Source organism: Ambystoma mexicanum, chromosome 1q, assembly GCF_040938575.1.
Source record: "Ambystoma mexicanum isolate Mex_15411 chromosome 1q, UKY_AmexF1_1, whole genome shotgun sequence".
Lineage (NCBI taxonomy): Eukaryota > Metazoa > Chordata > Amphibia > Caudata > Ambystomatidae > Ambystoma > Ambystoma mexicanum.
Genome location: NC_090922.1, coordinates 170,763,014 through 170,784,380, shown reverse-complemented (window position 1 = coordinate 170,784,380; position 21,367 = coordinate 170,763,014).

Here is a 21,367-nt window from a genome sequence, read left to right as displayed (position 1 = left end):
GATCGCCGGTTGGCTCCGCCTCCTCCCAGAAGCGAGCGTGCCTCAGCAAGAGCCCTCCGTGGCTCGCAGTGCCAAGGATACTGCTTCCAAGTGAACGTTCGTGCAGATGTAGCAGCTCTCTCCTCTGACAACAAAATACACCGCAAGGGCGGTTTGGGCTGGTCTATCAGGCTGCCCAAAGTCACGTGATTGCCCACGTGATCGCCGGTTGGCTCCGCCTCCTCCCGGAAGCGAGCGTGCCTCAGCAAGAGCCCTCCGTGGCTCGCAGTGCCAAGGATACTGCTTCCAAGTGAACGTTCGTGCAGATGTAGCAGCTCTCTCCTCTGACAACAAAATAGGCTAATTAGCCAAGTGGGCCAGTGTCTGATGTTGATCACAGCACCTGGGTTTTGTTTTGCTTACATGCTGCTATCGAGCCGAATGTCCAAGTTTGGAAGAGATTGCCAACCAATCAGGGTGGCCTATGTGATGGTGGATTATACATTGTTGCAGAAGCCAATCCGTTGCTGTTATTCAACTATTATCTGTACTATACGTAGATACAGGTTCAAGGTGTGCCTACTTGATATGGGGCAGCCAAGGATGTTACTAACAGCTAAATGAACTGGTGATATATATGTTGCCTTAACCAATCCCTCCGCTCAATACGTTTTTACTGTTTGCCACGTAGGATGGCATCATAGCTGACATACATCGAGGTATAAAGCCTTTTGTGTAACATAAATGCTCTGAGAGTGTGTGAGCTACGATTTGTTATGCTCGCTGGGATTCCCTACTTTATTGAACTGATAATAAAGTAGTATGTTGCCATATTCTTTGAGTCTAACTGGTTATTTGGGCCTGAAATCAGTTATTGTGGTAATCACGTCCAGCACTTGGAAAACTCCAAGTGCTATTACACACATGTGTCAGAGGTTGATATGTGGTTAGAATGCTGCTGGCAGAAGCCTTACCGTGGTGTGAATATTGCCTCTGCAACCTATAAAGTAAGGCAACATTTCTCTTACAACTTATATATACTTAAAAATCACATGCATTTATTTTCAAATAAGATCTGTTGAATTTGTGGCCCATTTTAACTTGGAGTTTTACATCGAAATGGCATGTATCATCTGGGATGATAGTTGTTATTTATTTTGTGTGACTCAGAACCGTGTCCATGTGTGTGTGTAGGAAAGGTTGCAGCGGAGAAGTGGAAGAATAGTTGTTGTCATCTTTAAAAATGAATACAGAGGCAATTTGTTATCACATCTTGTACCGCCTGAGATTATTATCTTGGTACTCACTGTAAAGGGCAGAATGCACACTGATTAGGAATGTTCAACTTCTAAGGCAGTGGGTTTTTGTTATGCTGTCATATGACCATCAACCAACCTGTCTATTTATTTAGATAGGTTTGAACTGAATGACCATGAAGAAAGTATCACTGGACCTTAATATCATCAGAGAAAATCATAGAAAAAAGGCTTAATATACAAAAATACAAACATCAAAAAAAGAAACAAATGGATAATATGAGCCTTACCTTGGGTACAGAAGAACTGCAAGCTTGTTGCATTCTGGGAGGGAAGAAAGAAGAAGACGGAAGGGAATTTCAAATAGTAGCTGCACACAGAAAACAATCACTAAACACAATTTTTTAAAGGTAAATCATTGGGACACCACAGATTCAATCATGAAGACCGAATCATATACCTGCTCAATATTTCAAGAATGTTTCTGTTTTTCAAATAAAGTGGGCACATTTTGTCAAGTGTTTTCTGAGCCATAAACGTTATATGTGTTGAATTTGGATCCTGTCAGAGGTGGTGGTCTTAACCGATGACTTGAAATAAATTGTGATTTATTTGGTCTCAAACACAGCGGTTGAAGCAAGGCCTTTAGGATCTATACCAGGGTTGGGCAATCTGTGGCCCCCGAATGTTTAGGAAACCAAATCCCACGACCCTTCACCATTGACTATGCTGGCTAGGTCTGATGAGAGTTGTAGGTCAAAATATATGATGGGCCACAGGGTGCCCAGCACTGATCTACATGGAATTGCTATTACAAATTAGAGATAGATTGCAATGCACCAATGTCAAAATTCAAGGAAAACACAATCAATTGAGAGTGATATTCAAACCCTAGTCTCCTGTGGGAGTGTGGCCCTAAGTGCAAGTGCCATAGCCTCCAACATTCTGTGGTCAGAGTTGTATAACTCTAAGTTGTTTACAGAAAGTTACTCATAGTTCCTGGAAGCGCCAAGGGCTTCTTTCATGGGCTTTATGCAGCATGGTCCTACAGAGTACAAAGCATGCTGACTGTTGCTGAACACCACAGCTCCAATGCTTTGTGGTCAGGTGGTGACAGTGTAATTATTTCCTAACTGTCCTTGGTGGATTTTCAGATGCACTCTTCCATGCCCCTTCCCCCCAGCAAAGCGTGCTATGCAAATTTCAGAGCCACAACAGGCTTGCGTCTCTCAAAGGATTATGAGTGGTGGCTCTGCAGTGTAACTCTCCATTCTATTTGTCCGTAGGGCTCCATGGGGGTTTCTTGCGAACTACTGCCAGTGCTAATTCCACTACAGTCATTCTGACTGTTTTTGGTGAGAAGGTAGATGATTTACCACCATCTTTTTCCTGGAAGTACATTCTCCACTTTACCTCAAACAATATGGCAGTGCAGTAACATGGCAGTAAAGTCGCATTGATGGATTTGATGCCATTTTTACACACACCTCGGTAGTCGTACTTTGTTCTTGCCCCTCTTTCAACTCTGATCTTTCACATGGGCTGGGATCTAGATCTACTTTAGGATCTCTAGTAAGTAAGCCTGTGTGAACTTCCTTAAAAGTGATCCACAAGGTCCCACAAATCACCTAGTGAGGTTAGGGTAGCTTTGTGGATTGCCAGATATTTTTCTTCCAGCCCAAATCTTCCTGAATCTCATTTGAGAGCCACACATCTTCAGGGAAGTTCATGAGAAGTTTGACAGGCTCAAGCTGTTTCTTGGAAAAAAGCAAACAAAAAACACATTAGTATAGCTTCAGAAAGATAGAGAGGGAGAAAGTGTAGGCTAAGGGGGTGGGGGAGGTGGAGCTAGGGTATTACGAGGAAATGCAGTCCTTTGCACCTGTGAATGTTATTCAAGTGGGGCAGCACATTGCACTCTGTAGTAAGATATCTGCACAAAATGCTGAGATGCTTGTGTAATCTGCAGGTCCCAGGTTTGAATCTGGGCAAGAAGAACATAGCCATTCATTGTTCTGAAGTTGATCAAATTAGTAAAGTTAAAGTGGGGAAGTTTAAGATTGTGCTTCAGACGAGCACTCAGTCTCATGTGAGGCATGTCTGAGTCTGCTTTTCAACATTCAGAGGCTGAATGGAGGTTTATAATATTATATATTCCTAACAGGAATCTGTTAGGGAATTCCTAACAGACATGGACCTTAGAAAAGGGCTGGGGAGGGTCACTCATGCATTAGTGATGCATGACGTTTCATTCTGCTGAGTTGCTTTCCCAAGGACTAATGAGGTTATTTATTATATTTAATGTTAGGGGGAGACCACGGCTGCAGGTTAAAGAATTCAGAAAGGCCAGTAGGACTAAAGCAGAATCACTGACACGTCAAGCCATCACAATGTAGACTCTGGTGTTCCTTAAATGAATACCATTTAGTCATGTAGAATTGCAATACTATGAGTGATGTACCTGGAAAAAGACAAATAGCATATATCTACATTAATGAGCCTATTCTAAAAATGTTAGTCTGTGTAAGTGATGTGAAATACTCGTGCAATTCATCACTTGCTCCAAAAAAGGTTATGTCCTGGTCACTGCGTTCCTTTGAATATGTGCCTTGTAGGTGCACACATTCAGATTCCCTTTCCTATTCCATCTACACATTTGCACACATAAGGGGGTGTTGTTGCACATTGTAATGTGCATCCCCAATTCCAAAATGGGCTGCACATTAAAATGTGTTGAAAACAGGCACTGTGCCTTAATGAAACAGACACAGGAGAAGTGCAGCGCATGAAAGGGTCATTTTTAACCCATGCATGCACTTTTCCAAGTGTGGAACAGGAGTGGCGTAAACCACTGCTGTCCAACCTACATTACTATTATGTTTTTTTTCTTTTTTGCACATTTCACAATGACAGGCCCTTAAATGGCCCATCATAATGAAATGCACTGCCATCATTCACGTGGCTGCAGGGAGCACCATAAATGGTAAAAACATGATAAAGCCAAATGCATAATCAAGAAAAAAGTGACTTACATTAATAAGAACCTACGTCACCAATTAAATGAATAAAATAAACAACTTGTCAAATGTCAGGGTAGCTTCATTGAATGATCCCTGCAGCTTACATTAATCGTCTCATTAGCAGTTCTAGTGTTACATCTGTGAAAAAGTGGTACAAGAAAAAGTCTCCTCCGAGAAATATATTTCGGGCAGAGTAATAGGAAATGTGACAAATCTTCTTTGACAAGAGGGCAGAACTTAAAATAAATATTACTAGTACCACATGTTTCTCATTTCGCTGAATTTTCAGCCAGTGTAAGGATTCCAAACTGCATCTCGATAAAAAATATTTGTGGCCAAGACATTTTCCACCTCCTCCAGATACTTTTCTAAGCCCAAACTATATTTCCTTATCAAGTATAGTTGTAGGAGGGCAGGAGACACAGCCTTCTTGCTTTTCATCTTCCTCTTTAAACACTTGACAATCAAATATTCCTTTTTCTGGTTTTTAATTATACTTTCAGTAACTTTTAAAATGCTACAGTGGTCATCTCATAGATAGGGCATACCATGACGAAGCTCATCGCTCAGATGGGCATCACGGATCAAGCCATAGCCTGGTCCAACCCTTCCTCTCTGATCAACCCTCCTAGGTCCAACTGGGGTCCTTTCTCTCCCCCATCTCTCTCTACACATGTGGTGTTCCCCAGGGATCTGACCTCTCACCCTGGATCTTCAACCTTTACTTGCCACCTCTGGCCCATCTCATCTCTACCTTCTCTCCTAACTTTCAGTGTTATACGGATGATGTTTAGCTCACCTTCAGCCTCCCCTCTGCCTCCTCTCCTCTCTCGCTCATTACTGAGTATCTATCCGTGATTTAGGAATGATGTGCCTCTAACGATCTCTGCCTGAATGCCAGTAAGACTGAAATCCTTCTCATTGGGACATCTGCTCTTGCTTTCCCTCTTTCACTTTAGAAGCCCTCCTTGGACCCTCTACCTGCCCCGTCCTGCGAGGCAAAAAACCTTGGTGTCCTCTTTGATTTCACCCTCTCCTTCTCGGCTCACATCACAGACGTCTCTAAGAAGTCCCACTAGCAGCTGCACCTTCTCAGATGTATTCTTCCTTTTCTCAATTTCCCCAAGAAGCTCACTGTCTCCAGAGCCCTGGTTCTCTTTGGGCTGGGCTACTGCAACAGCCTCTTTTTAAATCTGCCTTCCTCTACTCTTCACCCTCTGCAACTAATCCAGAACAGAACTGGGAGACCTCTCCTTGGCCTCAAGCCCAGGAATCGTATCTCTTCAGCCCTGAAATTTCTCCACTGGCTCCCGGTGGCTGCAAGGATCAAATTCAAGACCCTCTGCATTGTCCACAATGCTTTCTGGCACCAGGGACCACACCACATCCAACTTTCTCTTCCTAAGTGCTTTCCTTCTCGAGCCCTCCACTCATCCACCTCCAACTCTCTGAGTGTGAGATGCTTCTCCAGGCAAAGAGTGTGGGTATTTAAAAAAAGGTAGCAGGCGCTCCTCTCCAGAAAGAACATGGCATGATAACCTGTTCTGAGAAGAGAGTTTGCAGCACACGCTTTTTGCTCACTATACCTTTCACAGATGGGAAATATCCATTTGCATATCAGTCTTTGTCCGCCCACATGGGCAGCCCAGCACCAAAATGCTATGGCAATTCCTCTCTGAACAAGAGTACCAACAGCAAACCCATACAGAGTGGTGGGTAGATTTCGCTCCTCGGCTGGTGCCTCCCTCTGGAACAGCCTCACTGACTCTCTCAAACTTGAGCAGGACCACCTCAAGTTTCGGAAGCAACTCAAGACCTTCCTTTTAACTTCTGCTTTCTCTCTCCCCTGCTGATGTTCTTGTCTGCTGCACTAACTGGTTACCTGGCCTCTCTCTGAACCTTATAGGAACCAGGCTGCATCACAACCAGTAGCCGATGCATTGCCTACGGGCCCACTGCGCACTAGGGACTGCACCTGCAGCCCTACAGTCCCTTGCCTCCTGCACTTTCCCAGAACCGGACACCCTGGTCACACTTACTTGAGATTTGCTTTGCACTCTCCTTTACCCTCACCCTGGCACTTCTCTGCCCCCTCCCCCTTGCACTTGCATGATCTGATTGACACAAGGCCTAGTAAGATTGTTTGTTTTGTTCCCCTTTGTCTTCCCCTTACTTGTCTTGTTGCACCTAGAAACACTTGTGTACAGGCATGTTATAAATTACTTACCATATCATATCATATATGCAAACCAGGGTAATGACATTGCCCCTTGCATGCTACATACTTCTTCTTTGGTTTCCCTATAGGAGGCTACAAACAGTGAGCTCCATAAAGTATCCCAGTATACTGGGGGTTTCCTTGGAACCTCTACCCATATCTCTCTGATGCCGAGTTCTAGCCTCAATGCAACCTCAAAGGTGTTTGAGGGGAGGGATAGCAAAGATTTTAAAATAGTATTTTCTGCTGTTTGCAAATTATGCACACAACCCACCCACCTACATTTGAAACCCATACAATGCCACAGACATTGGCAGTGGCCTGGCAGTGATGTACGTTGATGGAGGTGGAAATTGCATGGCCATAAAACCTTTCAAAACATCTCATTGTTGCCCCTCCTCCTCCCGCTTGGACAATATTAAATCAGCTTAGATATCCAAATACCCAGTTAGTCAAGAATGCTATTTATCTAGTTTAGTAGTGGAGAGGAAAACATGTAGAGTTATGATTAATTTTCCCCGTGCTACAGCTCTGAAAATGTAGTTTTCTTTGTGTTGGTTTGTAGCCCCTTCACCTCACAGCACTGATTACAAATTATTCAGCTGTGTCTGGAGCCCAGCTGCAGTTTTAGATATTAAAATGGCATCATCTGAAAATAACAGTATGGCTTTTTTCTTTCCTCCCCAAAATTGGGGTATCTGCTTCCAAATTAATAATACCTAGGGAATAAACGTACCATACAAATAATACCAGGGCTGAACACACCCTTGTCTGACCCCTTGGCCTATACAGAAACTCACCCTTCTGGGCTAATCTAAGTATGACCATGTTCACCTTGCAAAGGGAACATACTGCAGTTACTAAAGGAGACAGAACCCCCAACTTGGACATTTCCTTTGAATTGGGCAAAGGAAATGGGCATTTACTTTAAATTGTATACTGTACCAAGAGTGCACTCTTGGTACAGTATACAATTTAAAGTAATTGAAACTCACTCTTTGGGCGAAATGTACTCAAGGCCCCCCATTGTTCATGAGATGATTTACTTCATGCAACAATCTGCACCATGTGCAGGTGACTACGTGTGTCCCACACGTGCAACATATTCATAGCGATAGAAGAAATATTACTGACGTGACACAGAACAAAAGCACTATTCCACCACGTCTCCCTTTAAATTCAGGCAGTCTTCATTTGGATTGATTCTCTCTACAGCGTGTATTCCCCTTCCTGTCATATGTTTAGAAATATGATTCACCTTTGAAAACTAAAGGGTGTATTCTCTGGGAGTGGTTGTCTGTTGAGCAGGCCTATGGAAACACTTAAACAATCAAAAAGTGTGGGAATAATTCCCATTATAAAAGCAGAAAAACACAGGGAATAAAATATGGCTATGATTGTGAAGGTTTCTAAAAGTGGAACACCTCTTCCAAATGGATGAGTACTGAGCTTGGATATTATCTGGAGATGATGGGACTTATCCATGAGGAAACCTGAGACAGACGTTACCCGAGACAGACCTGCTGTCCTAGAGAAGGGAGAAAGAGGCCAGAAGGAGAATATTTGACTTAGAATTACCTGAAAACTCTTGGTGGTTCTTCCTGGCTCTGTGCATTAAAGAACTATTCAAAGGTGAGCCTATATTGCCACCAATTGTAATTGGATTAGGTCCCCTAGAACCATTTATCTCCTACCTCCTAGCGGTGGGTACACTGGCGGGGTAACTTCTACTAGGGAGAGCTCAATCCAAATAGAATTGTTGAGTATGTAAAGTGAGAACTTTACCTTGCTTTCTCACAGTATTTCACACCAAGCTTAATTTGTCTTACATGGGAAAATATAGCATTTCTGCACAGATAAAGCACAGCCGTTTATAAATCCAAAGCCAGTGAAATAGAATTTTGCACGTTTTCACAGGTTTAGTTTGACCTTGGATTTGAGGAAAGGTGCACATTTACACATTTACATGAATGAGTGTTAATATGTGATCTGTGAAAGCGATAGGCAGAAACATTGGAGATGAAAGTGAGCTTAGCTGTGTCCATTTTTTCCATAGTATATGAAAAAGCAATTTACTCCTCTTCACTCATAACATCACACAGTAAGTGATTACCCTGCACAAGTGGGACCTGGTCTGCAAAGTAAAGTGGACAGGGTTTTTATTCCATTCTTCAAAAAAAAAACAATTATATTCAAGGTTGAGTCAAAGAACCCCTATATTGTGCATTCTAAATTGATAGCACTCTGTCCCTACACCCATGCCTAAATAGTTTGATGATACTCACCACAGCTTGCATTCAACTTCCATGCATATGCTAGAAACCCACAGTATCACTTTCACAGCGGCGGGGTGCACATCTGATTTCACTCAAGTCCAATACATTGGGCCAAACTATCCATAGGTGTTAGGGGGCATTGGTGCACACATTTGAGTTAAAATAAAACATGGGGCCTCATTACGACCCTGCCGATATGGGGATAATGGCGCCAGTAGAGCTGCCGGTGCCGTTAATCCCATACCGCCTCATTACGAGGTGCGCTCGCGGGACCAGCTCAGGACGCCTGGTTTTACCAGACGTCCTTAGCGGGTCCCGCAAGTGGCCCAGCATGCTAACAACGGGCCCGTCATTAACGGGCCCGTTGTTAGCATGGTCCCCATTCCCATTGAGCCCTATGGGGGCTTAGTGGGAATGGGGATGTACGGGTCCCGGTTCCTTGAATGAGGAAATACCAGGCCCTCCTAGGTTAGAATGGCCCAGTATTTCCCCATGGCCTTTAAGGTGTATTTTTTATTTATTGCTTTTTTATTATAACGTGATATATATATATATATATATATATAGCCTTTTAATGCTATTACTGCTTTGATTTATTTGTATTATAGGACTGAAATAACTGCAAACACAGTAACTGGACCACATAGGCTTCACACATGACAGACTTAGTGACTGACTTTAGGCCAGGCTTCGTTTCACTTTATTACTAAACTCATGTGACTTGCAGGGTCATACATAATATCATGAAGGGCTGCATGCAGCCCAGAGATCACATGTTGTGCATGACTGCACTAGGGGGATTCATTTCACATGTATTCTACATTAACGTCATTGTTTATGCCACCATTCTCCGATGCCTATACTTGATATTGATTTTGAAAAGTATAAGGTTTTAATTTGCTCTGTGAAGTTGTTGAATACACTGGCCGATAAGCAGCAAGGTAATTATGGACTTCAAATTGGTTGTTTACAAATGGAATTGTCCTATCCACAACAGATCGGACACAATACCCTCATGGCACCGGTTTTATTTTTAAAGGACTCCTTCCTTTTCATGGCTCTTTGCTTCCTGCTCCTGTACAGCCATGTCATGATAAGGATGGCTAATGTTTCTTGTTTTCAACAATTTGATCTGCTTAAGGATGGGCAAGTTTTTAATTGGGATAAACTACTAGGGCAAACGCCTGGCAGCATTTTGTAGAAATAAATTCTTTAACAGAGTATTAACTGTGATGTTATACACTGTTGACCATTCCTAACAGCACATTATGGGCCTGATCACGAGTTGGCCGGTATCCACTGGGATACTGCCCAATGCAAATAGCCTTACCCCTACTCAGTCTGGTGCTCTTAGCGCCAGATCATGAGTAGCGGTAAGGCAGAAATCCCCATGCCCCATTGGGTCCTTTGGACCCAATGGGGTGGGGGAAGCTATTAGCCCTGGCTCTAATAGCACCGAAAACAGGTGCGAAATGGGATTTTCACCTCCAGCAAGAAGCTGGAGGTAATATAGTCTATTTAGCACCCAACTCGTGATCGGGCCATCCTTTAAATGCTGTGGTAACAGTGTTACCGCAGCATTTAATGGCTACAGCCCAACTCGTGATGAGGCATTAGAACTAGACTCATAAATATAATGAATTGCTCTATTGTGTGACTGCATGTGTGCACAGTTTCTCAGTGAGATATGCATGGACAGGTCAATTCTAGTTTCTGTAAACCAGTTACAAATCTACCAATATTTTATTGTGGTGATGTTCTCCAGCATAAAGTTACTGGAACACATTTATAATTCAATCCACAGCAGACCCGACACAGAATTTCACAGAAAGACTTTCTTTAACAAAGTCTTAACTAGGATAGTATTGAACTGTTGACCATTCTTATGAGCACTCTTCTTCTGTTTCTATTTCATACTAAACTGTGTCCTGTTAGGACTATACTGCAAGCACAGCTCCCACATTCACCAATTGCCTAACCCGCAGAGATGCCAGAATTGCACAGACACTCACAGGCCTACCACAATGCTCCCTGTTATGCAGATGTCTCTTCACGGCCTTGAGGTCTGCTGAGGATCAGAGGACACTGTGTGTCCAGGAGAACTAATTCATCATACAAGCTGATGCAAGACAGAACAGCAATCTGGCCTTCCAAAAACCTTACAGCATACATTTTGAGATTGATACATTTTGTCCTGATGCAATCATTTGACATCAACTGACCCATCTTGATGAGGTATACCCTCTAGAGTGAGGCATTTTATAAGAGTCCACCGGGGAATACAAATTGTACATCTGCCAGTGGCATGCCCGGTAAAGATGAGACTATCAGTATGGTCATGTTCTTGGATTGCAGTAAGGGCAAATTTGGTCAAGCCAACGAACTCCTAAACAAGAGTATACATTTAAGGAGTGGGTCATCTACCGTGGCATTGAAGTTACTCATAACTGCTGTGTACCATAACTCCGTTATTGGGGGCCTTTCGCACTGGAGAGAACTGACCCAAGCTCCTCAAAACCTCCCATCACAATAAATAGCTCGGTGCTCAATTGATCTTTTCTTCTGTCCAGGAAATAGGTTATAGATTAGAAAGGACTAGATCACAATGTGGAATGCTCCACCTGTGTTCTCTCTTGTGGGTATATGCATTACTGAAAATCCATTCGGGGTGAAAGAAATGCAACCGTAACTAATCTCAGGTGCAGTTTCCTGAAACATTGATATGATAGGTTATTTATAACATCACTTAATACCCAAAGGTTTCGAAGCGCGGACCCGGGGATCGAACCTGTGGTGCTCCGTGTCGTCTTGGATTATGACCAGACAGCAAGTCCATTGCATTTCTGTTGGCATGATGATATTATATGGAATTGCAATTTGGGAATGGTAATAATGTGCATCTTCTTTAGAGTATTTAAAGAAAGTTTCTGGGGAAAAAGCAGGTCCAGTGGTCGAAGTGGGCGGGAGCGGTTGGAGTAGTGCTCCTCTACTTTTTTACAAAGTTTGACTGTTCCTATACTTTTATTTAAAAAAGAAACCATTCAGGAACGTTGTCATTTTAAAATAAAAGAGTAGGAAAAAGTTGAAACATGCACGTGCCCTTAAAAAGCAAGCGTATATGTTTCTTTTATTGTGCGTGGAACGGGGAGCGGCGATGGGTTTTGTGGAGAGCAGGGGTAGGCAAGTAGGGAACATAGTTCCACTACTTCTTTTCGTACACTTCAAACACTGAACAGTTCAATGAAAAAAGGGCCCTCCTTCAAACTATGGAGCAAAAGGTCAGCAGTCTCAACAAACCATCTCAATGACAACGCATGGACAAAAATCCAGAAAGAGTCAAATTTCAAAAATTGGGAAATTGGAATCAACCCAAAATTGTTGAAAGGGTTAAAGGAAAGTACAAAAATGGTTGTTTTTAGTGAGATATTGGTCTCCATTACAAGTTTGGGGTTGCGGTGTCCGACAACCGTGCTAATAATAGCAATAATATCAGATTTCTATGTAGGGGTTCATGTAAGATTCCTCCCACTTCTAATCCCTGTAATTGTAGCTGGATTTATTGTCTAATTTAATTTATCGAAAACTGAAGGATGAAGTCAGCCCGGCTATAGTTGAAACATGCGAAGTGGGGGCATGCCCTTAGTTTGAGGCTAGCATTTCACTTGTGAGCTATCCTCCTGGACTCCAACATACTAACTTTGCTCAATCTCCAAGAAACAAAGATGTCTGCTCTTACATGTGAGGCGCATCATGACATGTAGGAGATCCTCCCATCAACAGACATTAACTATTCTATGAGATGCAACAAAAACCAAGTGCATGTTATGCCTAAAATATGCAGTGACATGATGACGGCATTGTTGCAGCAGACACCTAACAAACCAAAATAAAGACAACAGCAACATGTATAGTCTTGGCCAGGAATGAGAAGAATTGTGCTTAGCAGATGATCATGTAAACTATAAACGAAACCATGAGTCCAAAACGGTTGCATCAAATGAATATAGTCTTGGGGAACTGGGAAACAGGATCGTACTCTGTAAATACTCTCTACCTCACAAGGTCAAATGAAAGCTCCTTGCCTCAGAAGAAAGCGGTCCCAGCATATTTGTTTCCTTTTGATTCCTGTATTCTTTGGTGGGGGCAAAAAAACTGCAACCTGCCACAAACGAGGTGCGTCATATCTGCATATCCAATGTGTGGATCTTAGAGGCATTGGCCAGTGTCTAGTACCCTGCAGTTATGCATCTTGCACTACTCAATTTCAGTTTGCAGTTGCCAACTAATATTTCACTTTTCGGGCAAGTGCCCACTTCCTCTTACACATCATTCTTTTCTGACACACTCCTGATGAAGCTACGCAGATAGTGGTCACCCTTAAGCCTTGCTATTCAGTGCCTCTCTGCTGGTATTTCTTCCCGTTGTCTTTCTTCCCTCCCTGATGTCTTTTTGTTTATACCTCAATGCGTTTATATTATAATTACTTCAAGGACAGAAAGTGTTCATATAAATCTTGAATGAACATCACAGCCAACAAGAACCACAAGTGATTGTGAGATGGCATCAACCTGAACAGTAGCATCATGCACCAATTGGGTATCTTGTGTGACCAGGTGTGGATATTCCTCTCACTGGGCGAGATGTGTAGGATAGGGCCCTTCTCTAGCTCTTGCTTCTTTTCTGTGAGAATTCTAATCCTCCCCGGCTGGGTAAATATTTGCTTTCAAAGTGTGAATAGCAAATAAAAAAATGTCCAGTGTGATATGATATGATATGGCATTTATAATGTGCCTATACACAAGTGTTTCAAGGTGCGACAAGGCAAGGGACGGAGAACAGAGGGAAGACAGAGACAGTGATCTTAGTAGGCCAGGTGACATTGAGATCGCGTAAGTGCAGGGGATGGGGAAGGGGAAAAGTGCCAGGGGAAAGGGGGAAGGGCAGTGCAGTACATAGGATAAACAGTAAAATAAATAAAAGCAATAAATAAGCAGTGCGAACCAGCTGGTGGTAAGTGCAGATATCAGGTGTCAAGTGCTGGTAGGGGGCTGTAGGGATACAGAAACAACGCCCAAGTGCAAGGGTTGCCAGGGGGGCAGTGCAAGTTTACAACTGGTGGGAGGGGAGGCCCGAGAAGGCTAGGGGTAGCCAGGTGACCAGTGCAGTTTCATTTTCGGCCATGAGTTCAGCAGGGGAGAGGAGGAGAGAAAGAAGAAGCAAAGGGGAAGGTCATGAGGTGCTTCCGGAACCAGAAATGGTTCTCCTCAAGTTTCAGAGAGGCAGGGAGTCTGTTCCAGAGGGAGGCCCCAGCCGAAGAAAGAGATCTACCACCAACTTGTTGCTTGGAGAAGAAACTAACCTTCAGGGAGTTGGAGGCGGATGAGCTAAGAGCTTGAGAAGGAAGATATTTAGGAAGAGAGAGTTGAAGGTATTGAGGCCCCAGAAGACCTTGTGGACAATGCAGAGGGTTTTGAACTTAATCTTCGCAGCCACTGGGAGCCAGTGCAGAGGTTTCACTCCTGGAGAGATACGATCCCAGGTCTTGAGGCCAAAAGACCAGTCTCGCAGTCCTGTTTTGGATGAATTGCAGAGGGCGGAGAGTAGAGGCAGTCAGATTTAGAAAGAGGCTGTTGCAGTAGGCCAGCCTAGAGAGAACCAGAGCTCTGGAGACAGTGAGCTTCTGGGGGAAGGAGAGTAAAGAAAAAATACCTCTGAGGAGGTGCAGTTGGTAGTGTGACTTCTTAGAGACATCAGAGATGTGAGGAGAGAAGGAGAGGGTGGAGTTGAAGGTGACCCCGAGGTTTTTAGCCTCACAGGTAGGAGCAGGAAGAGGGCCAAGAGATGCCAGCCAGAGAGTAGCAGGAAAGGAGGGAGCAGGTTTGCCGATGAGGAGAATCTCAGTCTGACTGGCATTAAGGCAGAGATCATTGATGGCACACCACTTCTGGATAGCAGACAGACAGTCAGAGATGAGAGAAGGAGAAGAGGTGGCTGAGGGAGCCTGAAAATGAGCTGAGTGTGATCCGCATAGCACTGAAAGTTGGGGCAGAGAGCGGCAATGCAGTGGGCAAGAAGTGCAAGGTATTGGTTGAACAGCCAGGGAGAGAGGTTAGAACCCTGGGGAACACCACAGGTAGAGATAGAGATAGAGGAGAGGAAGGACCCAAGTTGGACCGGGGAGGTTCGATCAGAGCGGAAAGAAGGCAGCCAAGCCAGGGCCTGATCGGTGATACCCAGGTTATCATGGAGACTGTTGAGCAGGATGGCATGGTTGACCATGTCAAAGGCAGAAGAGAGATCAACTAAGATGAGGACCCAGGGGGTGTTGGAATCTAGGTTAGAGAGCAGGTCTTCACGGATGTTCAGAAGAGCAGTTTCTGTGCTTCTGGCAGCTCTCAAGCCAGACTGATGGTCATGGAGACAACCAACAGATTCAGTGAGAAGATTAAGCTGGGAGATGGCCAGGAAATGAGTGATGGAGATTTGGTGATAGTTTGCAGGGCAAGACAGGTAGGCAGAGGGTTTCTTAAGAAGAGGGTGCAAAAGGGAGTGCTTCAGGGGGGGAAGGGAAGACTCCAGTGGCAAAGGAGTGGTTGCAGAAGTCATCCAGAGCAGGAGCCAGGATGTCAATGTAGTCCTTGATGGTTTTGGAGGAACAGGGGTGAACCTGTTTTGACGAGACTTTCATAGATCAGACTTGTGTAGAAACCTCGTTTGGGGAGAACAGGGGAAAGGCAGAGAAAAAGGGAGGAGAGGTGGCTGAAGAAGGGTCAGAGGAAGAGCAGGGAGTAGAGGGTGGAGGGGGAGAGGAAGAGACAGAGGACAGGATTTCCTGAGTTTTATAGATTAAATGAGAAGCCAGAGCCGTGCAGAGGGCCTGGGAGAGGACAAGAGAGGTAGAGACTGCAGCAGGATTGGCCAGCTCTTTGCAGATTTTAAGGAGTTCGGCTGAGTTGTTAGATGCCACAGAGATACAATCTTGGATGTGGGCTCTCTTCTTTGTGCGGATTGAGAGCCGTTATTGCCTTTGAAGCAGGCAGCAGGCCATGAAACATGCCATTTCCTCTCAGCCACCCTGCACTTGCATTTAAGGGTGAAGAGGTCTGAGTCGTACCAGGAGTTGCACTTGGCTTTGGCCTTCAAGCGGATCCTCATAAGAGGGACAAGAACATCAAGAGTATAAGATATAGCAGAGTGGAGCAGGGAAAGGGCTGTGTCAGGGTGTGAGTCAGCAAAAGCCTCAACTGACACACGCTTCATGGGTCAGATAACCAAAAAGGTAGGTGGCAGTGCTGGAGGTGGTTTGGCCTGAGGGGTAGATTGGGTGAGCTGGGAGGAAAGGAGAAAGTGATCACTCCAGGAGAGAGGAGTGGTGTGAGGAATAGAAAAGGGAATATCTGAAGAGATCTGAACATCCAGAGTGTGCCCTGCAGAGTGAGTTGGGCCAGAGGGGAACATAGAGAGTGAGAAAGAGTTGCAGAGGTTGTCATAGATTCCAGAGGAAGGACAGGAAGTATCCAGGCAGATGTTAAAGTCTCCAAGAAGGAGGAGTGGAGTGGTCGAGACCAGGTGGGAAGAGGAGAGGTCTGCCAACTCACAGAGGAAGGAGGAGATCTGACCGGGTGGCCGATAGATGGTAGCCATAGTAAGGGAATGGCCAGGATTGAGAGAGAGCCTGCAGCCAAGGCATTCAAAAGAGGAGTTGGCCTGCGTGGGAATGACAGAGGCAGGAATCCACTCAGGGAAGATAAGGGCTACACCCCCTCCAGAACAGTTGGACAAAGCTGGCCGTGAACCATGTCTCGGTGAGACCGAGGACAACAAAGTCGAGTTCTTCCAGGAGACGGCAGATGCCAGAGGAGTGTTTGACAGCAGAGCGAGAGTTGAGAGTGGCAATCTGGAGAAGGTTGCCGTCCTTGAAAGACTCTCGGGGAGGGGTACAAGTCAGAGATATGCCCTGCGTAGGTGTAGAAGAAGCCCAAGGGGGGCAGAAGAGGAAGGAGGAGAGGGAAAGGCAGCCAGGGAGGAGACAGCAGGGGGAGCCAAGGAAGCCGTGGGGGGACGAGAGGGGACATCAGGAGAGGAAAGGAAATTGATGAGCCGCAGGAAGCGTCTTGTCAAGGGTTTTGACCCATGTTGAATCAATAGACTGGGTAGATGTGGGGATGAGCTGTCGCCGCCCATTATTCTATTCCAGAACAACTAAATCAATAGACTGGGTGGATGTGGGGATGAGCTATCGCCGCCCACATTCACGCCAGAATCCAGGAGAACTGCGCAGTTGGCACAAGACCACTCCAAAGATACAACCTTCTTGTGGGGGGTTCCACATCACCACTCTACTGTAAGGATGCCATCAAAACAATGTTAAGCAAGGGTCCTATTCTATCAAGCAAAAGACCACTCTATGGAAATGCAGTAATTCAAGACAGATCCCAAAAATGGATGCAGTACCGACAAATTCCCCAAGGCGGCGCTAGCGGTCTAAACTCTGACAGGGAAACTGTATTTAGGAGTTGCAAGAAGGGCAGGGACTTCAAATCTTGTTGGTTAATTGAAAATCTTAGCCACCTGCTATTCCCAGAGGCCAAGAGGCTGAGAACTCATAACACCCCAGAGACTCACCACAGGAGGCAGGATATCACATGGCCCTTCTGAGTGAGAGGGAGGGGGTTTCCCCTTCAGCCTGGAGGAGAGAGACAATAGCCCCTTTCTGTTGAATGGGGTATGTTAATTTTGAGTGTTTCCTGTCAACAGCCCTCTGCCAGCAAGGAGAGAGATGTGATCACTGACCCTCCCAGGCTTCTGGAGGCGGACCCAAACACTTTGGGGAGTTGAATTGCAACAAATATATATTTTATAGAAACAGTGATAACTTATTGTAACCAAATGACAAGAATGTACAACTTTGAGAGTCTTAGTTTGAAAAATGCCCGCACGATTTGAGTCCAAACTCCAATTTGTACCATGTTCTGGGGCAAAACCCCGCTAATTATGAATATTGTAGACAATGTATTTACGCTAGAGACATGGAAAGTTACTGGGATATATGTGGAAGGGAAATGTACCTTTGTATAATTTTTGATGAAAAACCAATGTTGCAAAACCCACTAAAATCGAAAATAAGTTGCCATTTTTGAATGCAAGCTCCTAGAAACGCCAGAGTCGGGACAGGGACTATCTTTAGTAATATATAATGTGTACATGTAATTTCAACAAATTGTGTATCTGGGAAATATGTATTTGAATCAAATATAGATTTGTGGGCAAATTGACCAGGGGAGGATCCTCTGACCCATAAACAGAACACATCATGATGACAATCCATTTCCTTCCCCCAATCAGGGGAGAGGGGAGAATTGGGCCAATGACAAGTAGAGAGAGACAGGCTCAGTTATGCCACGCACACACCCATTTTCAAAACACATAAAAAGAGACTGCTGGGACAGGTAGAGACATTCAATTCCATTTGCTGCGGAGCATGCTGACCGACGACTTCACATCCAGAGATCCAACACTTAGACTTCCAAGCTAAACATAGACTACAGAACTTTGAACCTAGAAGGCCCACTGCAAGCAAAAGTATTCTCAGCAGGCCTTCAGAATCCAGCAAACCTAACCAAACTATTCAACAGCCGGGCGAGCTGTTTGAATTATTTGCCAAGAACTTTTTCCAGAACCACAGACCAGACCCAAACCGCTCTGAGCAGAACCAGAGATCCGGATCGCTGTGAGCAGAACCGGTGCCTGATTGACCCATTGAGCAGAGGGATCCGCCGCTGGATGTGTTGACCAGATCTGTGACGAGGCCCATTAATTTCAAAATTAGGAGTGAGTATCCGCCAGAACTGTGCAGAACCCAATCTCTTAGTTAAAATAATCTAATCCAAACTATTTTAACCTATATAGAACTGCCTCCTAGAAATCCTATCATCTGTCATTCTAAAGCTGCGAGCTGGCATCTGTCATTCTAAAGCTCCGAGCTGTCATCTGTCATTCTAAAGCTGCAAGCTGTCACCTGTCATTTTGAGTTTACTTTAAATCCGAAAAACTACCTTTATTAAATCGTCCGTATCTCTTGAACCGTTTGGGCTAGGAACGAAATTAGAGCTGTGATTCTAGGCTTTCCAACGAACCTAGAACTGACTTCCTACTCCCTATACTTTTTCCGCAATCGCGATTTACGCTCTCGCGAAATTTACAGCGATTTGCGATTTGGCTCAATTTCTCCACTTGTCAAAATAGCAGCTCCATTCTTTCCTTTGTTAAAATCTGTTTGCAACCTGGTAATAACTCATAGAGCATTGCTAAAGTGAGCCTGAACTAATACCAACAAGCATCTCTCACTCACCCTGAATCTCTGCAGGGAATTAAAATCAATTTAGCATCTTTTCACTTCATTGCCACCACATTTCAAAGTAATTCGCCTGTGTTTAAAACTCATACCTGTTTTCTCTAAGCTTGCTGGGGGAACTGGAACTGTGTATTGCATTATCAAGTGTGATTTGTTGGGATTCTTGAAGACTGTGTGCTCTCCTTTCCATCTCCTTATGTTGTATAAAGGGGGGGAGTGAGTTGCCAAAGAAAGTTGATTACATTGTTGTTGGTTGAAATCATATCAAGTTTATTTGCTGTACTGCATTTTATTCCACCTTGCATTTCCTTGAAACCATCAAGCATTTTCAGATACCTCATCCTCTGTTCTACTTCTAAGTAACCCAAATCAGTTTACCAGTAGAACGTTATCCATTGTTGATCACTGTCATATTTTAAGTGTGATATCCAATATTAATTTATTATAAAAGGGTGATAGATATATATTGTTATTTTTCTCAAATAAACCTTTTAAATTTGCAAAACAGACCTACTTCTTGGCTCAGTGGGGTCAGGGGGATTCTAAGAGGGGGGTGTTATACAAGTATTGTCATCCAGAGTACTGAACTGGACATAAAAATGCATCAATAAGGGTTTTCCTCAGCATCCCAGACTGGGCATTGACTTAGCTGTAGTGTTGATTGAATATCGCTTAACAGTCTATCAAAGAGGAGAAGGTTGGCCTGAGGGCCTTGGACCAAGACGGTACCATTCAGGTAAACATTAATGATGACCTTAGAGGAGTGGAAGGGGTCAGGAGGGCCTCCCAATGGGTGCCACCAATAATGGGAGAAGAAGAGAAAGGAGAAAGCACTGAGACCATATGAAGAGTACATAGGTCTGGCGAGGGAACGACAAAAAGGATGTCATTGAGGGTTTGCCTGGAAGAGGCACTGGTATAAATGTCAGCGATAGGGAGGCCTGGGTTGGAGATCAGGATGTCCTTTGTAAACTTCTTCCTACTAGATTTAGTGAGGAGAACAAGATAGTCAATAGAGAAGCATTTAGAAAAGATAGGAGAAACGGAGCGCACCATAGAGTAGGTAGGGAAAGGAGAGAAGAAGAAGAAAGGGGATGGAAGGGTGATGGAGGCGGGGAGACACTAGGGCCTTAAACTACATTATTTGGATCGATGTTTCCATGTTTTCTTGGATTGAACCCCCAAACACGTTTTGGAGGATTTGGGCTTGCTTGCACGTTGTAATAGGATACTTTGAAAAACATTTCAAGGTCAACTTTAAGTTCTTTGTCCACCCCTAGTTGCGTGCACCCTGTTAGCTGCTGTCAGATCTATCCGGAAAATCCACTGAAACCTCAGCGGTTGCACTTCATGCCTGCCTAGAAACACTGGTGCCAAAGTGCCAATCTCTCCTCTTGGGCCATGCCCAAGATCGACAAGCTTGCAGGCTCACTTGTCTCTGGCATTTCCAGGCATGTACTTGTTGCAGTGGGTCCCCCTCTGCCCTGTTCCTCGCTGCCTCTGCCACCCTTTTCATCAGCAGCCATAAGCCTGGCTGCTGCCTTTGGCATTGCACTGTCTGGCCTCCCACATCACAATGTCTGCATGCTACCCAAGCAGCATATTCCAAAGCTGGCTTGTGTTCACTGGCCTCTTTGGTAGCTGGCGTTCGTGTCCCGGCGAATACACCTAATTCGTTGCTGGCAGATCCAACACATGAGCAGCTCTTTGTGGGGTCTGGTTACACACGGCATTGTCAAAGATGCAATGTGTGGTTTAGGAATCTTATGAACATTCATTCGCAAACATAATCTAAAATGGATTCCCAAAGTGTTATCTGTCAGTCTGTCAAATGTTTACAGCAGAGGATTTCAAAATGATTATTTACATTTCCGTTACAAAAAGCAGTCCGTCTCCACTGGTCGAATTGTATGCACAAGATGATTTGTTGTAACATTTTCCAATCACCAAATCATCAAGTAAAATACATTTAAGGAGCAGAATGCACATTATACAATCATATACATTGATGTACAAGACATAGAACAGTCATGATCCAGTGCCTTTTGTAATTCTAATAGTATTCTATCAGGGATGTCATTTCACCAAAATGCCAGGGTTAGTGGAAGTGACATCACATGACCCTTAACCTCTGATGACATCACAGGAAGTGATGCCATGTGACCCCACCCCAAAGTGATATCGCAGGAAACCGATGGAACAGGACCTTTCACCCCTTGACAAAACAAGAAGTGGCATCACATAGCATTGTTTCTAAGTACACT